At 43.5% G+C, this 21081-nt stretch overlaps 1 protein-coding gene across 2 annotated transcripts in view; it reads right to left on the bottom strand.

Annotated features, from left to right (window-relative positions):
- The window catches only part of DNMBP (dynamin binding protein), a 135096-nt gene extending 115571 nt beyond the window's left edge, over positions 1-19525 (bottom strand). The window contains exons 1-2 of one of the 2 annotated variants that reach the window (XM_034931272.3): positions 19336-19525; positions 12433-12514 (exon numbers count right to left, since the gene is read on the bottom strand). The gene's annotated coding sequence lies outside the window, so the exon portion shown is untranslated. The remainder of the gene's footprint in view (positions 1-12432; positions 12515-19335) is intronic. The other variant, XM_034931271.3, reaches the window with a different exon arrangement.
- Between the last annotated feature and the right edge of the window lie 1556 nt (positions 19526-21081).

The raw sequence follows: 21081 nt of genomic DNA on the forward strand, positions 1-21081 counted from the left end.
AGCTACTCGGGAGGCTGAGGTGGGAGGATGGCTTCCACCCAGGAGGCAGAGGTTGCAGTGAGCTGAGATACACCACTGCACTCCAGCCTGGGTGACAAAGCCAGACCCTGTCTCAAAAAAAAAATAAAAAATAGGATTGGTTGCAAATGACTAAACACCCCAAATTAATGAATAAAAAAAAAAAAAGGAAAAGAGAGACAGTGTGTGTATGTGTGTATATATATATACACATATACATATATACACACATATATATACACACACATATACACACACATATACACACATGTATATACACATATATACACACATATATACACATATATACACACATATACATATATACACACACACACACACACACACACACACACACACATATATATATATAGCTTTTTCCAGGTGAAGGCAAAGATATTCTAAGCAACATCATTATTCTGGTTGTTTCTCTTCATCTCATTTTTTAAAAACAGGTTTATTGAGACATAATTCACATACTATACAATTCACCCATTTAAAGTGTACAATGAGTTTTTAGCATATTCAGAGTTGTGTGACCATTATCACTATCAATTTTAGAACTTCAAAACCTCATAAAGAATTTTTTTTTTTTTTTGAGATGAAGTCTCACTCTCTTGCCCAAGCTAGAGTGCAGTGGCGTGATCTCGGCTCACTGCAACCTCTGCCTCCCGGGTTCAAGCGATTCTCCTGCCTCAGCCTCCTGAGTAGCTGGGACTACAGGCACGTGCAACCATGCCCGGCTGATTTTTGTATTTTTAGTAGAGACAGAGTTTCACTATGTCGGCCAGGGTGGTCTCGAACTCCTGACCTCGTGATCTGCCCACCTCGGCCTCCCAAAGTGCTGGGATTACAGGCGTGAGCCACCGCGGCCGGTCTGAGAAATTTTATACTCACTAGCAGTCACTTCCCATTTCCCCACAACATCCCCTCTCCTCTCCAGCCCTAGGCAAACACTAATCCACTTTCTCTATATATAGATTTGCCTATTTGGGACATTTCATATAAATGAAATTATGTAATATGTGGTCTTTTGTGACTGGCTTCCTAGTACAATGTTTTCAAGGTCTTCATATCATTTTAAAATAGAAATATGATCAGCTTCATCATGAAGACCTTGAAAACATTGTGCTAAGAAGCCAATCACAAAAGACCCCATATACTTTGGGAGGCCAAGGCAGGCGGATCACAAGGTCAGGAGATCGAGACCATCCTGGCTAACATGGTGAAACCCCATCTCTACTAAAAATACAAAAAGTTAGCCAGGCATGGTGGCAGGCGCCTGTAGTCCCAGCTACTCGGGAGGCTGAGGCAGGAGAATGGTGTGAACCCAGGAGGCGAAGTTTGCAGTCAGCCGAGATTGCGCCACTGCACTCCTACCTGGGTGACAGAGCGAGACTCCGCCTCAAAAAAAAAAAAAAAAAAGAAATATGATCAGCTTAGAGCGTATGTAAGTTAAGCTGGGAGCAGTAGCACATGCCTGTAATCTCACCACTTTGGGAGGCCAAGAGGGGCAGATGGCTTGAGCTCAGGAGTTCAAGACCAGCCTGGGCAACATAGTGAGACCCCATCTCTAAAACAAAAAATCCAAAAATTGGGCGGGTGAGGTGGCATGTGCCTATTGTCCCAGCTACTTGGGAGGCTAAAGTGGGAGGACTGCTTGAGTCCAGGATGTTGAGGCTGCAGTGAGCTGAGATCACACCACTGCACTCCAGCCTGGGTGACAGAGCAAGATCCTGTCTCAAAAACAAAACAAAACAAAACAAAATGTAATAGTTAAGAGCACAGACTATAGAGCCAGACTGCCTAGATCTATATGGCAGCTCCATCCCTTATTACAGCAATTACTTAACTTTTTATTAAAACAATTACTTAATTACTTACTTGCTTCTTTGGAGCAAGTTAATTCTCTGTGTCTTAACTTTCTGATCTGTAAAATGGGTTTAATAATAGAACCTGGCTGGGTAAAGTGGCTCATGCCTGTAATCCCAGCACTCTGGGAGGCTGAGGCAGGTAGATTGCTTGAATCTAGGAGTTTTTTTTTTTTTTTGAGACGGAGTCTGGCTCTGTCGCCCAGGCTGGAGTGCGGTGGCGTGATCTCGGCTCACTGCAAGCTCCATCTCCCGGGTTCACGCCATTCTCCTGCCTTAGCCTCCCGAGTAGCTGGGACTATAGGCGCCCGCCACTAAGCCCAGCTAATTTTTTGTGTTTTTAGTAGAGATGGGGTTTCACCGTGTTAGCCAGGATGGTCTCGATCTCATGACCTCGTGATCCACTCGCCTGGGCCTCCCAAAGTGCTGGGATTACAGGCGTAAGACACCGCATCCGGCCGAGTCTAGGAGTTTTAAGACCAGACTGGGCAACATGGTGAAATCTGGTCTCTACAAAAAATACAAAAAATTAGCTGGGCATGGTGGTGTGCAACTGTAGCCCCAGCTAGTCAGGAGGCTGAGGTGGGAGGATCACTTGAGCCCAGGAGGTCAAGGCTGCAATGAGTGGTGATTGCACCCTCTAATCTGGGCTACAGAGCAAGACCCTGACTCAACATAAAAATAAAAATAAAGACTCAACATAAAAATAAAAATAAAACCTGCTCATAGGGTTGTAATGAAATTAATATATGTAAAGCACTAAAACTAGTACCTCACAAATAGTAAGCATTACACCAGTGTCAGCTATTATCATTATCTGCATTAAAGAGAGAGGAATTGTAGATAGACACTCCCAAAACCTTTTTCATAGCACTGGGATGTATTTTGGTATTTAATATGTTTGAAAATGAATGTCTCAGGAATGGAAAATGAGCACTGACTGCTACGGGGTATGAAGTTTCTTTTGGGGGTAATGAAAATGCTCTGGAATTAGTGGTGAATGGGTGTACAACTTTGTGGATATATTAAAAACCATTGAATTATATACTTTTAAAAGGTGAATTTTATGGTATGTGAATTGTATCTCGATTTTTAAAAGTAAGTGTCTCTCCTCTTTCCGAAATCTCTATACTTCACACAAAATAGTGAAGGCAGGCCAGGCATGTTGGCTCATGCCTGTAATCCCAGCATTTTGGGAGGCCAAGGGGGTTGGATCACTTGAGGCCAGGAGTTCAAGACCAGTCTGAGCAACATAGTGAGACTGTCTCTACAAAAATTTATTAAAAATTAGCTGGGCATGCTGGTGTGCACCTGTAGTCCTAGCTACTTGGGAGGCTGAGGTGGAAGGATCGCTTAAGCCTGGGAGATATGAGGCTGCAGTGAGCTGTGATCATGCCACTGCATTCCAGCCTGGGCAACAAAGCAAGACCCTGTCTTTAAAAAAACTGTGAAGGTAGAAAAAAAATAGAGAAGGCATACATGAATACTCTGCCTTGAAAAAAGCTAGAAATTTAAATAGCTTCCCTATTCTGCCACCCACATCCACCTCCCCTCCCCTACAAAGTTTTTCCTACACTTAATGTTTTAATAGATACTTTAAACTTGTGTTTTATGCCTGTTATAGGATGGGCATGGAGGGTAGGTAACAAACACAGTGTTTGATTAAGTGAACTTTCACTGGGTGGATGATGCTACATAAAAGAGCAAATTTAAAGAGAAGTCATATTTGCTACTGAATTGTATTAAGTAATAACTACATAACAGTTAGGAGCCCAGACTCCAGTCAGACAGAATTTAGTTTCGATTTCTGGCTCTGCCATTTATCAAGCTATGTGACCTTGGGCAAGTTACTTAAACCCCTCTGAACTTTAGTTTCCTCATCTGTAATGGAAGATAATAACAGTAATTTATTTCATAGGGTGTATAAGGATTAAATTTGATAATGTAGGTAAAACATTTAATACATTTCCTGGCAAATGGTACATACAGTACTCAGTAAATGTCAGCAATGAGAACAGTGATGACAATGGCAGGTGATGACGATGATGACCATCATCACCCAGGCGGAGGGGAACATAAATAATAGGGATGAGACAGCAGGCTCTAGGCGGGGCCAACTTCTCAAAACTGCTGCTGTCTTCTTGAGAGGAAGGGGGAGTCACGTGACTCTGTGGTTACTGGTCACCAGGACAACGCAATTGATGTGCCCCTCTACTCTAAGCTCTAAAATGAGCTGTGTCTTCACAGCAGACCCACAAGGATTTGGCAGAAATTTATAAATGAGATCCCTGCATATGGGTCCAGGAAAGCCTTTGCCAAATGCCTTCCAGGAATAGAAGAGGGATATGAAATCAATTTACTGACTGTTCTAAAACATATCCTGTACTTCTAGGAAAAACATTGGCATTACTGTTAAATCCTTTAAACACATCAAACTATGATTCTCATCATCTTTTCTTTGGGGCTCCTGCAATAGCTTCCTAAATGGCTACCTACCAATCTTATCTGCCTTTGTCCTATTTTCCACACCCAACTAGGATTATCTTCTTAAAAATGGTTTTGTTTGTTTAAAGAGACAGGGTCTTGCTATGTTGTCCAGCCTGGACTCAAACTCCTACTCAAGTGATCCTACGGCTTCAGCCTCCCAAGCAGCTGGGCATGCGCCACTGTGCCCAGCTTGAAAACAATTTTTTTTTTTTTTGGAGACAGTCTCACTCTGTTGCCCAGACTGGAGTGCAGTGGTGCGATGACAGCTCACTGCAGCCTTGACCTCCCAGTCTCAAGCAATACTCCCATCTCAGCCTCCCAAGTAGCTGGGACGGCAGACGTGCGCCACCACGCTCAGCTAATTTTTGTATTTTTTGTAGAGATGGATTTCCCCATGTTGCCCAGGTTGGTCTCTTCCTGGGCTCAAGCCATCCACCCACCTTAGCCTCCTGAACTGCTGGGATTACAGGCATGATCACGGCACCTGGCAAAAACGGAAATCTTATACATCTTTACTGCCTGAAGTTCCTCTAAGGCTCCCCCATCCATCACTTGCAGGAAGTGTCTAAAACTTGTTTGCAGATCATACAAAGCTTGTCATGAGCTAGTCCCGGCATACAAGTTTGACCTCATTTCTTGACACCCTTCTACCTACCATATACACTAAGCTCTAGCCTCACCAAAATACTGGCAGGGGAATCTAGGAAAAAGACATCCAATTTTGTTTAAGTCATGACCAAACAGGCTTGTTGGGGGTATTTCATGGGGTGAGCTTTGAAGTGCTGGTGGGCCAGAGTGGTTGCAGATATGTGACTTGGAGCACCTGTGTCTTATGATGGGCAGAAATAAAAGTGAACACACAGAGAGACAGGCTATTCTATAAGAATGTGACAAACTTAATCTGGAAGAGCAACTATATAAACACTGTCTGATTATCTTTGCCTTTTGGGGTCAGTGGCTGTTGCCAAAATAATAAGCACGTCTGTCTTCAAGAAGGGACAGTGGAGTCACCCAGGTGCTGCCACGTCAGGCACAGTGGGCACTGATCTACAATGGGCAGTTCTCTGCAAGGCCACGTGGACACATTACAGTACAATTACATTTACAGACTGCTTTTCAAATACATTATCTCCTGTATGTATTATTGCTACCTGTGAACAGTTGTGAACATGAAGTGCTATTTTTATTGTTAGCTGATCACTGCAGGGAAAACAATCAGTAAACTAGCAAATCACCTCTCATCAACACTTACTGTGAATAATAATTATATTTTAATTTTTAAACATTTGGAATCACAAGAAGAGAATATTCACCAAGCCTGAATCCCACCTATGGGATACAAGAATAATGTTTGAACATATTGGTAAAATTCAACCCAAAGGCTGGGGGCGGTGGTTCACACCTGTAATCTCAGAACTTTGGGAGGCCGAGGCAGGTGGATCACCTGAGGTCAGAAGTTTGAGACCAGCCTGGCCAAAATGGCGAAACCCCGTCTCTACTAAAAATAAAAAATTGGCCAGGCATGGTGGCACCCGCCTGTAATCCCAGCTACTCAGGAGGCTGAGACACGAGGATCACTTGAAACCAGGAGGCAGCGGTCGCAGCGAGCCGAAATCGCACCACTGCAATCCAGCCTGAGTGACAAAGCGAGACTCCAACTAAATTAAAAAAATAAAATTCAACCCAAGAGATTTTCATAACTGTTTTCAACGTCTTTAATCAAAGCAAAATCCTTACTTAAAATAACCAGCTAGTAAAATAATAATAAAAGTATTAAGTAGGGTTATAATAAATTTATTGAATGTCTTTCTTTTTCTAGTTTAGATTTTTAGTCTTGACTTATTAACCATTTGACTTTAAATGAAAATATTGACATTGAGATACTTTCTTCTTACACCCTTCAAATCACTAAATAAATCCAAACACAGCTGCATACTTCAACAATTTTCATTCTTTTCACTTTAATACTGGCTCACTATCCCACAGAACTATCACAGCTGACTAGAAGGTCAAGGCAGCAAAACTAAAAGAAAAATACAACAAAACGGATTTCTTTGTGTCTACAGCAGTCCAGATGTTATAATTATTGAACAACATCTAGACACTGGTAGCAAAAAGAACACGTAATTAAAACTATGGGTTTGAAAAACATGGATGAGTGTTATGTTCCACAGCCCATATAGCTGCTCAAAAATACGGGACTCTAACAGGCACTAAGTCTGGTTTTAATGTAAACTCATCCTCCTCTTCCCTGACCCTCTAGGGATTCTCAGATGTTTCCTGATAAGCAGATCTAAACTGTAAGACAATAATATCCCAAGGAGTTTCTGGCACTGAGCCTCAGAAATCCTTAAAGCAACAAGCACTGTCTAAAAGAAGAAAACCAGGGCACTTATTCTCTTAACGATTTTCTCCCCTAACTCTAGGGAACACAAAAATGCCCTTCCACATAGCAGTTGTAAAATTCCTTCTGAGGCAGAATGTTTTCAACTAGAGATGGCCTGCTGTTGATAATGTCATTCCCTGACACCTGGAACATTTTGAAAGACTCCTCAGAAATGACCTTGGGGCCAGACCAAACTACAAGGGCCAATGAATCCCTTCTATTTATGGAGGCCTGAATAACTTGGAACCTCCTGCAGTGACCAACAGATTAAAGGGTAAGTTAACTCACTACAGAGACAACAGCAAAGTTATATCAGACACCCTTAAAAAATCCAGAATGTGGGAAACGCTAGAGAATAAACGACCAGTTTCTTCAACAAATAAATTACAAGCAAAAAATTTAAATTTAAAAAAGGAGGCCAGGTGCGGTGGCTCATGCCTATAATCCCAGCACTTTGGAAGGCTGAGGCAGGTGGATCACTTGAGCTCAGGAGTTCGAGACCAGCCTGGGCAACATGGCAAAACCATCTCTATTCCAGGCATGGTGGCTCACACCCATAATTCAAGCTACTTGGGTGGGTGGGGCACAAGAATCGCTTGAATCCAGAAGGCAAAGGCTGCAGTGAGCTGAGATCACGCCACTGCACTCTAGCCTGGGTGACAGAATGAGACTCCGTCTCAAAAAAAAAAAAAAAAAGCCGGACGCGGTGGCTCACACCTGTAATCCCCAGCACTTTGGGAGGCCAAGGTGGGCAGATCACGAGGTCAGGAGATCAAGACCATCCTGGCTAACACAGTGAAACCCCATCTCTACTAAAAATACAAAAAATTAGCCAGGCGTGGTGGCACACACCTGTATTCCCAGCTTCTCAGGAGGCTGAGGCAGGAGAATCGCTTGAACCCAGGAGGTGGAGGTTGCAATGAGCAGTGATCGCGCCACTGCACTCCAGCCTGGTGACAGAGCAAGACTCCGTCTCAAAAAAAAAAAAAGGAAAACCATAAATTCATAAATTAAAAGCCACTTAAGAAACACATTAACGGCCAGGCGTAGTGGCTCACGCCTGTAATCCCAACACTTTGGGAGGCTGAGGTGGGTGGATTGCCTGAGCTCAGGAGTTTGAAACCACCCTGGGCAACATGGTGAAACCCCGTCTCTACTAAACTACAAAAAACATTAGCCGGGTATAGTGGCACACGCCTGTAATGCCAGCTACTCAGGAGGCTGGGGCGGGAGAATCGCTAGAGCCCAGGAGGCAAAGGTTGCAGTGAGCCAAGATCACACCACTGCACTCCAGTTTGGGTGACAGAGTGAGACTCCGTCTCAAAAAAAAAAAAAAAAAAGAAACACATTAACTAAATACAATACATGTACTTTTCTTGAACGCTGATTCAAACAAATCAATTGTTTAAGGAAAAATGAGGTAAGTGGGAAATTGTGAACATTGACTAGACTGTTGATTATATTAAGGAATTACTGCTGTTTTGGGGGGTGATAATAATGGTATTGTTGTCATACGTAAATAAAAGGGAATCCTATTTTTTTTAAGTCATTAGAACCAAAAGGTCTATAAAACGGCAAAGGGAGGTGGAATACAGAAACCAAGTTAGCTTTTTAGATTTTAAATTGAGTGTTGGATACATGGACGTCAGATGTATTATTCTTTATTCATTTTTGTACATTTTAAATATTTTATTATGAAAAGGATTGAAAAGTCAAAGAATGCTACCTGGATGATTTCAGAGCTTTCTCCTTTCGGAGGTGCCACGTGGTTTCTGTCTGCAGCTGTCAGTGCAGAATCCAGAGAGGGGCTCCCTGAGCAGTTCCAGCTCCAGACAGAAACCTCCCTTCCCTCCACAGCTAACAGAGTGCTGGTGAGTTAGTCTCGCATACCCTGAAAAAGGACAACCTCAGTAACTGCTGGACTGTACAAGTCACTCACTGTCTTCAGGCACTCATTTACCTGGGGCCCACTATGGCAAGACGGTTAAGAGCACGGGCTTTGGAGGTAAACAGACATGAGTTTGAATTCTAATTCTATTCACTTAACAGTGGTACAACTTTAGGGCAAGTTTCTTACAATCTGTACCTCAGTTTCTCCATCTATAAAATGAAGATTCTAACAGCACCTTCCTCATAAAATCATTTTACAATTAAATGACAATGCATGTAGTATGGTAGCTAAAATATGAGCTGCTGTTTTTACATTATTGTTGCTGTTACACACAGTAGTCCCCACCTTATCCGCGGTTTCACTTTCCACAGTTTCAGTTACCTATGGTCAACTGCGGTCTAAAAATAGGTGAGTACACTACTAAGACATTTTGATAGCAAGAGAGCCCACATTCACATAGCTTTCATTACAATATAGTGTTATAAGTATTCTATTTTGTTATTATTGTTGTTAATCTCTTACTGCACCTAATTTATAAATTAAACTTGATCGCAGGTAGGTACGTATAGGAAAATGCAGAGTATATGTAGGGTTGGTGCTATCCACAGTTTCACGTATTTACTGGAGGTCTTGGAATGTATACCCTGTGGAAAAGCAGGGACTACTTTATATAAGTGGATTTGGGCCAGACTTGAGGGCCAGGCAGGCAGCAGAGTTTAAAATTTACTGGGAGAGGTGGTAGGCACTGGTAAGTGTCAGGCAGTAGAATAATAAACAAAAGCGGTATTTCAGGAATATGAGCCAAGCAATGGCCTCTACAGGATAGACTGGGTGTGTGACACTGGCCTCAAGAACACCATTATGGTGTATTTGTGGCAGCTTTTTAATTTTTTAGCATTTTATATAGTGCTATTAATATAATTTGAAGTCTTGCTTTAGAAAACAGTGACCAGGTATGCAAGGCATAACTGTTCATCGTAACAATTCTGAACCAGATTAGAATACTTACCGTTCAGAATACTTATTGTTCAGAAATGACAGAAAAGCTAAAAAGTTTCCACATTGCAGGGGAGGGGAGGAAAGAACCAACTAGAAAGCAGGAGGACCTGGGGTGTGAGGCTGGGGAGGTAAGCATAACTCGGCACATCCATTGCAACATTTTCTGCTGATGGGGCAGGCTCATTTATCCTAAGAGAATCACCTCATGAAAACAATGCAGAATGCACGCTGGGCCCAGAACCACGGCTAGAATGTCAGTGCTGATTATTCTCTCCCAGTCCATGTGTTTGTCAGCAACACAAACATTCACATGCTACTTTCGGGAAAATGCAGCCTCCGCAGGAGGGGCTAGAACAGATGCAGAGAGCTAATTTCTCTGTGTCTGGGTGGATGGTTTCATTTGCAATGTCAAAGACAAAAATGGGGATTCTACTAGCCTGCTGAACCTATGCATTGAAAGGAAGCTAAGAGAGCTTTCTTCTCTCACCCCTCCCTTAGATGACCCTTCTCTGGATCACAGTGTGGCTTCTTTACAGGTTGATTCATCTTATAGATTCATCTGTTGAGGGCACATCAGGTACCAGGCACTGTTTGAGGTGGGCTTGGGTTATGAACAGGGAACAAAACAAAGATTCCTGCCCTTGAAGAATTTTCTCCTTGAGGAATTGGGAAGGCAGACCATCGTGTTTTAGAAAGTGACACCTGTTATGGCCAAAAAAAAAAAAAAAAAAAAAAAAAACCCAGCAGGGTACAGGAATGGGGAATTTCAGTTTCAACACCAAAGGACACTGGGGAAAAAAAAGGGCTGGGCACGGTGGCTCACGCCTGTAATCCCAGCACTTTGGAAGGCCGAGGCAGGCAGATCACGAGGGAGGAGTTCAAGACCAGCCTGGCCAACATGGGGAAACTCCATCTCTACTAAAAAATACAAAAATTAGCCAGGTGTGGTGGTGCGTGCCTGTAATCCCAGCTACTCGGGAGGCTAAGGCAGGAGAATTGCTTGAACCCAGGAGGTGGAGGTTGCAGTGAGCCGAGATGGCACCACTGCACTCCAGCCTGGAGGACAGAGCAAGACTCCGTCTCGTTAAAAAAAAAAAAAAAAAAAAAAAAAAAAAAGGATAGAGAGTGAGAAAGGAAGGCAGGTAGACATTGAATCTCCTCACCATAGGGATGTTCACCTATGAATTCTGTCACTTCCACACTAGCAAAAAGTGATTAGGGAAACAAAACAATTGTGATGGGGTTTTGTTGTCTTTTTTTTTTTTTTTTTTTTTTTTGAGACAGGGTCTCACTCTGTTGCCCAGGCTAGAGTACAGTGGTGCAAGCACAACTCACTGCAACCTCCACCTCCCAGGTTCAAGCAATTCTCCCACCTTGGCATCCTGAGTCGCTAGGACTACAGGCACATGCCACTATGCCCGGCTAGTTTTTGTATTTTTTGGTAGTGATGGGGTTTGGCCATGTTGTCCAGGCTGGTCTTGAACTCCTGAGCTCAAGTGATCCGCCCGCCTTGGCCTCCCAAAGTGCCGGGATTACAGGTGTGAGCCACCGTACGTGGCCTGTGCTAGGTTTTCAGAGTCAAAAGAAAATAAATGACTATTTTCTCCATTCTATTTATTTTCTGAAAGATTAAAGCAAGTGTGGTCTAGATAAGGAAGGTGACAACCTGGGGGGACTGAACTGAAGCAAAGAGACCTCAAAAGTACTTCTCCCCTCCACACCCTTAAGCTAGTTTTTGGTCTGTTGGGCTTAGGGCTAGGATTGCTCCAAGTTCTGACAATGACTCTGGGCTGTTTGTGCACGGAGGCTCCCTCAGGCATAAACTGTTCCAAGAGAGGAGCAAGCTATCACCCCACTGCTACAAGTTAATTATAAGTTTTCTATCGATTTTTCCCCAGAGAGCCAATCAAAGCAAAATGAACATGAGTTAATGATCTAGCCCTGAAAAAGGAGGTGTGATAGAAAATTATATAGTGCAATGTTAAGTGCCCTCTCCTCCTCAACATGCTCCCCCACCCCAATAAAAAACAGAGACAGAGAAATAACCAACATTTTAACAGAGGTTGGTGCTAAAAGGCAGGATTATAGATTTGCTTTTCTATATTTTACAAATGTTCTGTAATAAAGAGGTATAATTTCTGCAATTAGGAAAAAAAATGGCTAGTCTAAAAAGAAAGAGAGAGAAGAGCTGGCCATGAGAATTCACTGCCCAACACCCTAGCAGTTAGTGCTGCTAAACAGCTATCTATGGCTCTACTGACGAGCCACCTCAATATTTCTTGAGATACAATTTAGTAAGATTTATACCTGTAGTAAAGACCGATCCACAGAGTAAGGAAACTATAATTTTACATATCTTATATTTACAATCATGCTGACAACAAAAGTTATCATCCTGAGTATGGCTCTTTCTCTCATTTTTCACATCAGCTATTTAAATTCTGACTCGTAATGCCAGGAGGAAAACGCTGACCTAATGGTGAAATAAACTTGTATTGGAATCTTGAGATGCTTTCCACAAATTATATATGTAGGGTTAATAAATATCTTCTGCTTGAAACAAAGTCAGCATAGGGTTAGGATTTTGGTATACAGCCTTCCTGATGCCATCTTATTTCCTCAAGGACAGATCCTGAAAAAGTACTTGGTAAGGCTTAATACCTATTTATGATGAAAACTCTCAGTAAACTAGGATTGAGGGTAATACCTTAAAACTTGACAAAGGTAACATACAAAACCTAAAACAAACATTATATGAAATAGGAAATCTTTAGACTCACTCTTTTTAAGACTGAGAACAAGACAAAGATGCCCGTTAGTGTAGCAGCTGTTTTGACACAGTTCTAGTAGTCCTGGCCAATGCTGTAAGGAAAGAAAAATGAATAAGAAGTATAAGAATGGGAAAGGGCTGGGCACGGTGGCTCAGGCCTGTAATCCCAGCACTTTGGGAGGCCAAGGCACGTGGATCACAAGGTCACATTGAGACCATCCTGGCTATCATGGTAAAACCCCATCTTTACCAAAAATACAAAAAAATTAGCCAGGCGTGGTGGCACACACCGGTAGCCCCAGCTACTCAGGAGGCTGAGGCAGGAGAATTGCTTGAACCTGGGAGGCGGAGGTTACAGTGAGCAGAGATCGAGCCACTGCACTCCAGCCTGGGCGACAGAGCGAGACTCCATTCCAAAAGAAAAACAAACAAACAAACAAAAAAGAACTGATGAAGCATGTATTTAGAGATTAAAGGGACATGATGTCTACAATTAAAGGGGTCAGGGGAAAAAGCACACAAAGAAAACATACTCTTAGGACTCTTCTGTTAGTTTTAAATTATTTCCAAAATTATAAAAATGTCAGAAAAATGAGCTGAATAAACGGAAAGACACATTATATGCTCTTGGATGGAATGAGTTACTATTTCAGTGGCTCACACTTGTAATCCCAGCACACTTTGAGGTGGGAAGACCATTTGAGGCCAGGAGTTACTGGCCAGGGCCCAGCCAGGGCAACAGAGTGAGACCTCATCTCTATTAAAACAACAACAACAACAACAAAAAACTTATAAAAATATTTAGCTGGGTGTGGTGGCTGCAGTGAGCTATCATCGCACCACTGTACTCCAGCCTGGGCAACAGAGGGAGACCCTGTCTTAAAAAGAAAAATAAAAAATAAAAAAGCAACATGGCACATAAAAAATAAATAAATAAATAAAATAAGATGTTAACCCTCCTCAAATAATTTATAAACTCAATAAACTCCAATAAAAATTCCTCAAAAATATAATTTTTTGGCCAGGCACAGTGGCTCATGCCTGTAATCCAAGCACTTTGGGAGGCCAAGGCAGGAAGATTGCTGGAGCCCAGGAGTTCAAGACCGGCCTGGACAACAAAGGGCGTCCCTATCTCTAAAAAAATTACAAAAAAAAAAAAAAAAAATTAGCCAGGGATGGTGGCACATGCCTGTGGTCTCAGCTACTTGGGAGGCTAGAATGGGAGGATCACTTGAGCCTGGGAGGTTGAGGCTGCAGTGAGCCGTGATGGTGCCACTGCACTCCAGCCTGGGTAACAGAGTGACACAAGGTCTCAAAAGAAAAAATATATATGTATGTATGTATATACAATGTTTGGGTAGCCTGGTAAACTTATTCCAAATTTTATATGGAAAAAATAAATTTTGGTCCAGGAAGAGCTAAATAAACTTTAAGATGAATGGCTTGCTGTGCCAGTCATTAGGACATACTACAAAGTCACTGTAATAAAATTAGAGCAATTAAAAAAATGAAGTAAGAACTGACAGACTAATGGAACAAAATAAATGCTTAGGGCCAGACAAGTGTATCCATGGAAACCACAAATGAGAAAGAGATACCATAATTTCATAGAGGAAAGCATGGATTTTGTTGACATGTTATTAGAAAAACTGGGTCATTAAATGGAGAAAAATAGGGCTGGATTCCTATCTAACACATGAAAATGCGGGCCCTAGAGAGATGAAAGTCACAGACATGACCTAGGGTTCAGGAAGAGTTCCTTAAACAAAACTCCAAAAACATAAACCGCAAGTCAAAGAATTTATCTATTTGATTACATCAAAATTAAAAATATTTCTTGATCAAAGGATGGCAAAGACAAAACGAGAACTAAATGAGAAGATTTGATCACCAGATGTCAAGATGCCCAAATAAGAAGACATCTGCAAAGTCTAAACATAACAGGGAATAAATACCTATATTATAAAATCATTTCTGCAAGTCAACAGCAACAAAATAGATATCAACTCCAACAGAAAATGCCAAAGACATGAATAAGCAATTTACAGAGGAAGCTATCTGTATAAGAGATACTCAAAATCACTAGTCATCAAAGAAATATAAATTAAAACGACAAGATATCACTTTGTGCTTACGAGATTGAAAACCATGGATAGCTGGAAAGAGGCGAGTGCTGGTGGGACATGAGGATACAGGAGTCCTCAAATATTAATACTTCCAGAGGCACAGAGACTGGGGCAGCCACTATGGAGAGGCATCTGGCACTATTTAATCAAATTCAGTCTCTGCAAGCCTATAATCCAGCAATTCCACAGAAATATTATACAGCTTTGTAAGTAGACATGTAGGAAGATGTTCACTGCAGCAATATTTATGGTGTTAGGGAGTAGGAACAACTTGAGTAACCACTCACTACACAGAGAGCAGATAAAGCAAAACCAATGGATGCAAACAGCATGGGGTATAAATGCAGCATTCCAAAGCAGAGAATTAGACACATAACAAAATGGATGGATCTTAAAAACACTACTCAGAGACCTGGCATCGTGGTTCATACCTGTAATCCCAGTACTTTGGGAGGCCAAGGCAGGCGGATCACCTGAGGTCAGGAGTTCGAGACCAGCCTGGCCAACATGGTGAAACCCCGTCTCTACTAAAATACAAAAAAATTAGCTGGGCGTGGTGGCGCATGACTGTAATTCCAGCTACTCAAGAGGCTGAGGCAGGAAATGGCTTGAACCCGGGAGGCGGAGGCTGCAGTGAGCCGAGATCTCGCCACTGTACTCCAGCCTGGGCAACAGAGTGAGACTCTTGTCTCAAAAGTCTCCAAAAAAAAAAAAAAAAAAAAAAAAAAAAAAACACTACATAAAGGAAAATGAATTACAGCATTATAAATCAAGATACATACACATAAAACAAACATTCCCACTTTGCAAGCTCCTACATAAACAAAAGGAAACACATGCAATGCATTAAGAATGAACACCTGTGAGACATGAGATGAATGGGACAAGGGAATTCTACAACAAAACCAATCTTTTAGATTCCTTGCGTGTTATAAAAGAAAAACTCTTATGACCTACGATAAACACAGAATTGTTTCCTTCCCCAAAGTTCCCAATTTTCCAAACAACAAAAGCTACTCTGGTTGCCAGTTCTGTTGATGAGTAACAGCTTTTCATCCTTTTTCAATCAGGAAGGGAAAATTCAGGGATCAGCAAAGTACAAAAGGGATGAGCAGAGAATATTTACGAAACAGTGTTTTTGTTCTCATGACCTGACAACCTGACTGAAAAAGACCTGATTACCTCTTGATTTGGGATGATTCAGCTACAGGCAGGTTGGTGTCAAGTTTTCAGGTCATCTGAAGCGATTTACTTTCAGAACCTCTTCCCACGCAATCCTCTTGCCTCCCTGTAGAAATAATACCCTGCACTACTTGAAAACTTAAAATTCTTGAGCTAGAGAGGGCCCAGTTATTTTACAGATGAGGAAACGAAGACTCAGGGAAGAATTATGGTGTGAGTCACACAGCTCTAGCTTGAAAAGGTCTCCCTGACTCAGCCCTTGTCCTCCTCCTGTCTATTCTCAACCCAGCAGCCAGTTATCCTTTTAAAACATAAGTCATCATCAACTTCACTGTTCAAAGCTCTCCAACGGCTTCCCCCTCACTCAGTGTAAAGGCCAAAATCCTTACAATGACCTACACTGATGTGCCCTCCCCACTCCCACCCCCTCTCATCTGCTGCCACCTCCCCCCAACCCACATCCACACTGACTGGCCACCATGACCTTGCCACCCCTAACATGCCAAGCATGCTCCTGCACCAGGGTTTGGAACATGCTCATCCCACTGCCTCCTGCTCACTTCCTCATTTCCTTCCAGTCTCCCACCATGAGTTAGGCCAGGTGTGGTGGCCCATGCCTGTAATCCCAGCACTTTGGGAGGCCAAGGTGGGTGGATCGCTTGAGGCCAGGAGTTCCAGACCAGCCTGAGCAACATAGTGAAACCCCGCGTCTACTAAAAATACAAACATTGGCCCGGCGTGGTGATACAAGCCTGCAGTCCCAGCTTACTCGGGAGGCTGAGATGGGAGGATCACTTGAGCCCAGGAGGTTGAGGCTACAGTGAGCTGTGATCACGCCACTGCACTCCAGCCTGGGTGACAGAGCAAGACTCTGTCTCCAAAAAAAAAAAAGTTATCTCAGTAGAGGCTTTATTTGACCCCTCTATATAAAAAGTAAATCCCCTACCACACATATACATACACACACACACACTCTTACCCTTTCCTGACTCTAAAGTTCTCCATAGCATTATGATCCTTTGACCTATTCATTCACATATTTGTCTGTCTCCACCCAATTAGAATGTGTCTGTTCCACGAGGGCTTAGTCTGTTTTGTTCAAACTGGTTCCCCCTCCCAGCACCCACAGCATACACAAGTGCTACCCCTACCCCGGCACACACAGGTGCCCCCCACAAGCACATACAGGTGTTCCTCCTCCCGGCACACACAGGTGCCCACCCTCTCAGCACACACAGGTGCTCAGTGAGAATGTGTTCAGTGAATAAACAAGTAAGGACCAAAAGCCATGCCTTCAGACTCCTCACACAATGCCCTATGTGCCTGCCCTCAAGTGCTGGTTCAATTCTTGGTGGTCACGTCCTTCAGTCAGAAGAAAAGATCTAGAAATCTAAAAATGAAATAATACATTTTAGCTACTCTATTTCACCTCCCACAGCTGCCTTTCATAGCAGGGAGGATAAAGAACACAACTAAAAGTTAACATCTTGGTTTGTTTAACGGCTCTTTCATTAAAGAGCTCATTTTACTGCTGCTACTTAAGAACTTTCTGCCTTTCCAGGCAAGAAACTAATAACTCATAATTAACTCCTGACCAACAAGACTAAGTTAACCAATCTTGAAAATTAGCTTATTCAGATGTTTTCCAGAGTGTGTATAATAAGAAACTATTTCATATTCATTGAATTGGTGTTGCAAAACTTTCCAGAAGTATTCTGAATGAATTCTAAGGATGCTTTGGCAGATGATCAAGCACATTCGAGAATTTCACAGGAGATAATCTCGTAATAATACCATGTTGTAGGTAATCCCTTAGCTGACTCTAGAAACAACAGAATACTAAACCTAGAAAATAAGCCAAAAGCCAGGCTCGGTGGCTCACGCCTGTAATCCCAGCATTTTGGGAGGCTGAGGCAGGCGGATCACCTGAAGTCAGGAGCCAGAAAAGAGGAAGAGATTGATGGAACGTAGAGGGAAATGCCCTGCCTTGGGGCTGCAAGACAAATAAATAACTGGTGCATATTTAAACAGATCGTTTATGAAGATTATTATTATCTCAGCCAAAAAATACACAATATGAACACTGTATAAAAGCCAATTTATCACATTCTCTGAGTCAGACTGTTCTTGGCTTATTGCAAAAGTTATCAGTGCACTGCACGAACCCCGTTCCCAAGCCAGACTTGAGCTACTCTCCACCCTCCAGAAATCACTCCATTGCAGCCTCTGAATTTAAGTGAATTTAACACGTAAGTATCTGCAATTTGAAAAGTCACTTTTCACTTATTTTAGCCCAACCCTGATAAAGTGACTGAGAGAGCTGAGAATAATGAATTTGAAGATTCGCTATGCCCCATTATGCAGAATTCTAAAAATCTTTTCTTCTTAAAACATTTTTATTATCACAATGAGTGACGTGTTTCAAGTTAACATGTAAAATCGGAGAACTCGAGACAGAAGAGGACCTTAGAGATCCTTTAATTCAATATTTTAGAGAAAAATGGGTAAAGGATAAACTAACTTGCTGATCACCGTGTCGGTATTCATGCTGTGAAAGTAATAAACGGAACACCAACTGAGAAATGATCCCCGAATGTTGTCAGGTACTTCAGTCTTGCAAAAACTACCACAGATTAATCAGTCCTGCTCACCCGTTTAACTCAGCTATGTAAACAAGCAGAGCTAGACTATGCTCAAACCCTAAATATTAGCGTTACCACTCGCCTGCCACATACTACAGCATCATTAGTTATGAAAGTGTTTTAATACAAGATCTTCATATTTGTGTAAAAGAATTACTGTAAAGCAGACCTGAAGGCAAGTTACCCATATTCCAGAATAAGTGAGTGCCAAAAATATTCACCCTTCATTACAGTACAAATGAGACAAGCAGTAATAATGAGACTGCATTTAAAGTTGGTTTTGCACTTAAAATTTAAGTCTATACTCCTCATCTGCATCAGGCCCCGGCCTGTTTGGTAACCTCAATATTCCTTTACTAAAGTGACAGCATCACCACCCTTTGAGACACTGATGCCCGGTGGACATCTGTGCCTGCAGCAGGAACGCGGGTGTCCGCGGGTTTCTGCAAAACTCCACCATGACCAAAGCTGCATCTCCAGCTGAACAGGTCTAACCCTTGCTTCGGAAGCCATCTGTCCCTGTCTCCCTGACACAGAATCACGGCCTCCTATGCCGTAAGGCTCCGAACATCTGTAAAATCAGCGGGCTGGACTAACGCTGAATTCTTTTTCCAGCTCTCAAAATTTCGCCTCATTGCCGGAGTGGCAGGGCGGTGCAGAGAAAGAGCCCTGGGCTTGACACCGCTTGAAAAGCCCACGTTCGCATTGCTCTGACCACCCCTCCAACTCCCGGGGACTACAGGAATGCGAGGGGGCCCGCGGCGCCCCACTGTCCCTCGCGGGCTCCTGGCCCACAGAGCGCAGCGCAGCGCCGCCGCTGGGAAAGGGCCGATACAGGCCTAGCCGCGCGGCGCGGCGCGGCGCGTCTCTCGGGGTGCGGGTCCCCTCCGCCCGCGGCCCCGGACCGCGACCCCCGCTCCCCGCCCGGCCCCCGCCCGGCTCCGGCCTGGCCCGGCCTCTGACCTGCTTTCCCCCGCCCGGCGGTCCCTCGGCGCGGCAGGCAGTTGCAGCCGCCAGTCCCCGGCCCGCTGTCACCTCCGCCCCTGGAAGCGGCGGGCGGGTCCGTCCCGTGTGAGTCAGCGCGCCGCCCCGCCTCCCGCTCAGGCTTCCGCCTCTGCCGGCGCGGTCCGCGCGGCCGCGGGGGCGCCAAGCTCCGCTGCCCGCGCGCCCACCTCTCCGGCGCCCGCCCCGCGCTCGCGCCCCCTGGCGGGCGGCCCGGCCCTGCTCGCCTCGCGACGTCAGAGGGGCGTCGCTCCCAGAACGGCCACCGGGGAAACTGAGGCACGGGGGCCCGCCCCCCCCGCAGCGCGCCGACACGGCTCGTCGGGCCTCGGCCTCACGCAGTCCTACGTGCAGCCCCGGCTGCGGACAAGTTCCTCCCCTCTTGCTGTTCCCCCACTCCCGACACCACCCTCCAACCTAGAAAAAAGTCAAAATTCCATTCAGAGAAGTCCAAGTCGATGCCTGTCTGCGTGTGATGCTGTCCTCTTTGCTACCCCGAGGCAGTTTCCCTTATTATGCCACACAATACTCGCTGGGGTTCGCCTCTATCTGTCCCATTTTTTTCTGAGGAAAGTCTCTCAGGACATCTTTGAGAATTTGAGAGCAAGAAATGACAGAAAGCAAGAACTGGGCAGGGCTGACAGAACTCCTCCTCCGACTCAGTTTCTGAATCCCCGCAGTATTCTCGTTGTTCGTTTAAAGACCACGAAGTTACACAGCTTGGCTATGTTGCTGGAATTGCTGCGCCTCACGTTTCTGGAATCTACCTAGGGGATTCTGAAGAAGGCGGCGAGTCTATGACTGTGCATACACAACAAAAATAAATATTTCACAAATCTCATCCCATGCTGTATATGTTTCTCCTTCCCTTTGCTTTTTAAAAACTTGTGGTTAAATATATATCACATGAAATTTACCATTTTAATCCTTTTTAAGTGTACAGTTCAGTGGCATCAAGTACATTGACATTGTTCTGCAACCATCACCACCATCCAGCTCCAGAACTTTTTCATCTTCCCAGACTGAAACTGTACCCATTAAACACTAACTCCTCATTCTCCAGCCCCTGGTAACCATCATTCTACTTTCTGTCTCTATGATTACTCTGGATACCTCATATAAGTGGGATCATACAATATTGTCCTTTGGTGAGTGGCTTATTTCACCTAGCATAATGTCTTCAAGGCTCACCCATGTTGTAGCATGCGTTAGAATATCCTTCCTTTTGAAGGCTGAATAATACTCAATTGTACGTATATAACATCTTTGGTTTATCCCATCTTTCTGTGGACATTTGGGTTGTTTGTACCTTTAGGCTATGGTGAATAATGCTGCAATGAACATGGGTGTACAAATATCTGAGTCCCTACTTTCAATTCTTTTGGGTATATATCCAGAAGAATTGCTGGATCATGTGGTAATTCTGTGTTTAATTTTTTGAGAAGCCACCATACTGTTTTTTTTCCTTTGCTTTTTGAAGCATGTTAACACTGTAAAGAGAACATTTTGTAGTAAAATATCAACGTTCGGAGAGTCTTTAAAATTCTTAGCAATGCTTCATTTACCTGTAAAACTGTGACTTTTCGGCGGATCACGAGGTCAAGAGAACGAGACCATCCTGGTCAACATGGTGAAACCCTGTCTTTACTAAAAATAAAAAATTAGCTGGTCATGGTGGTGGGTGCCTGTAGTCCCAGCTACTCGGGA

This window comes from Pan paniscus, chromosome 8 (genome assembly GCF_029289425.2).
Source record: "Pan paniscus chromosome 8, NHGRI_mPanPan1-v2.0_pri, whole genome shotgun sequence".
Classification (NCBI taxonomy): domain Eukaryota; kingdom Metazoa; phylum Chordata; class Mammalia; order Primates; family Hominidae; genus Pan; species Pan paniscus.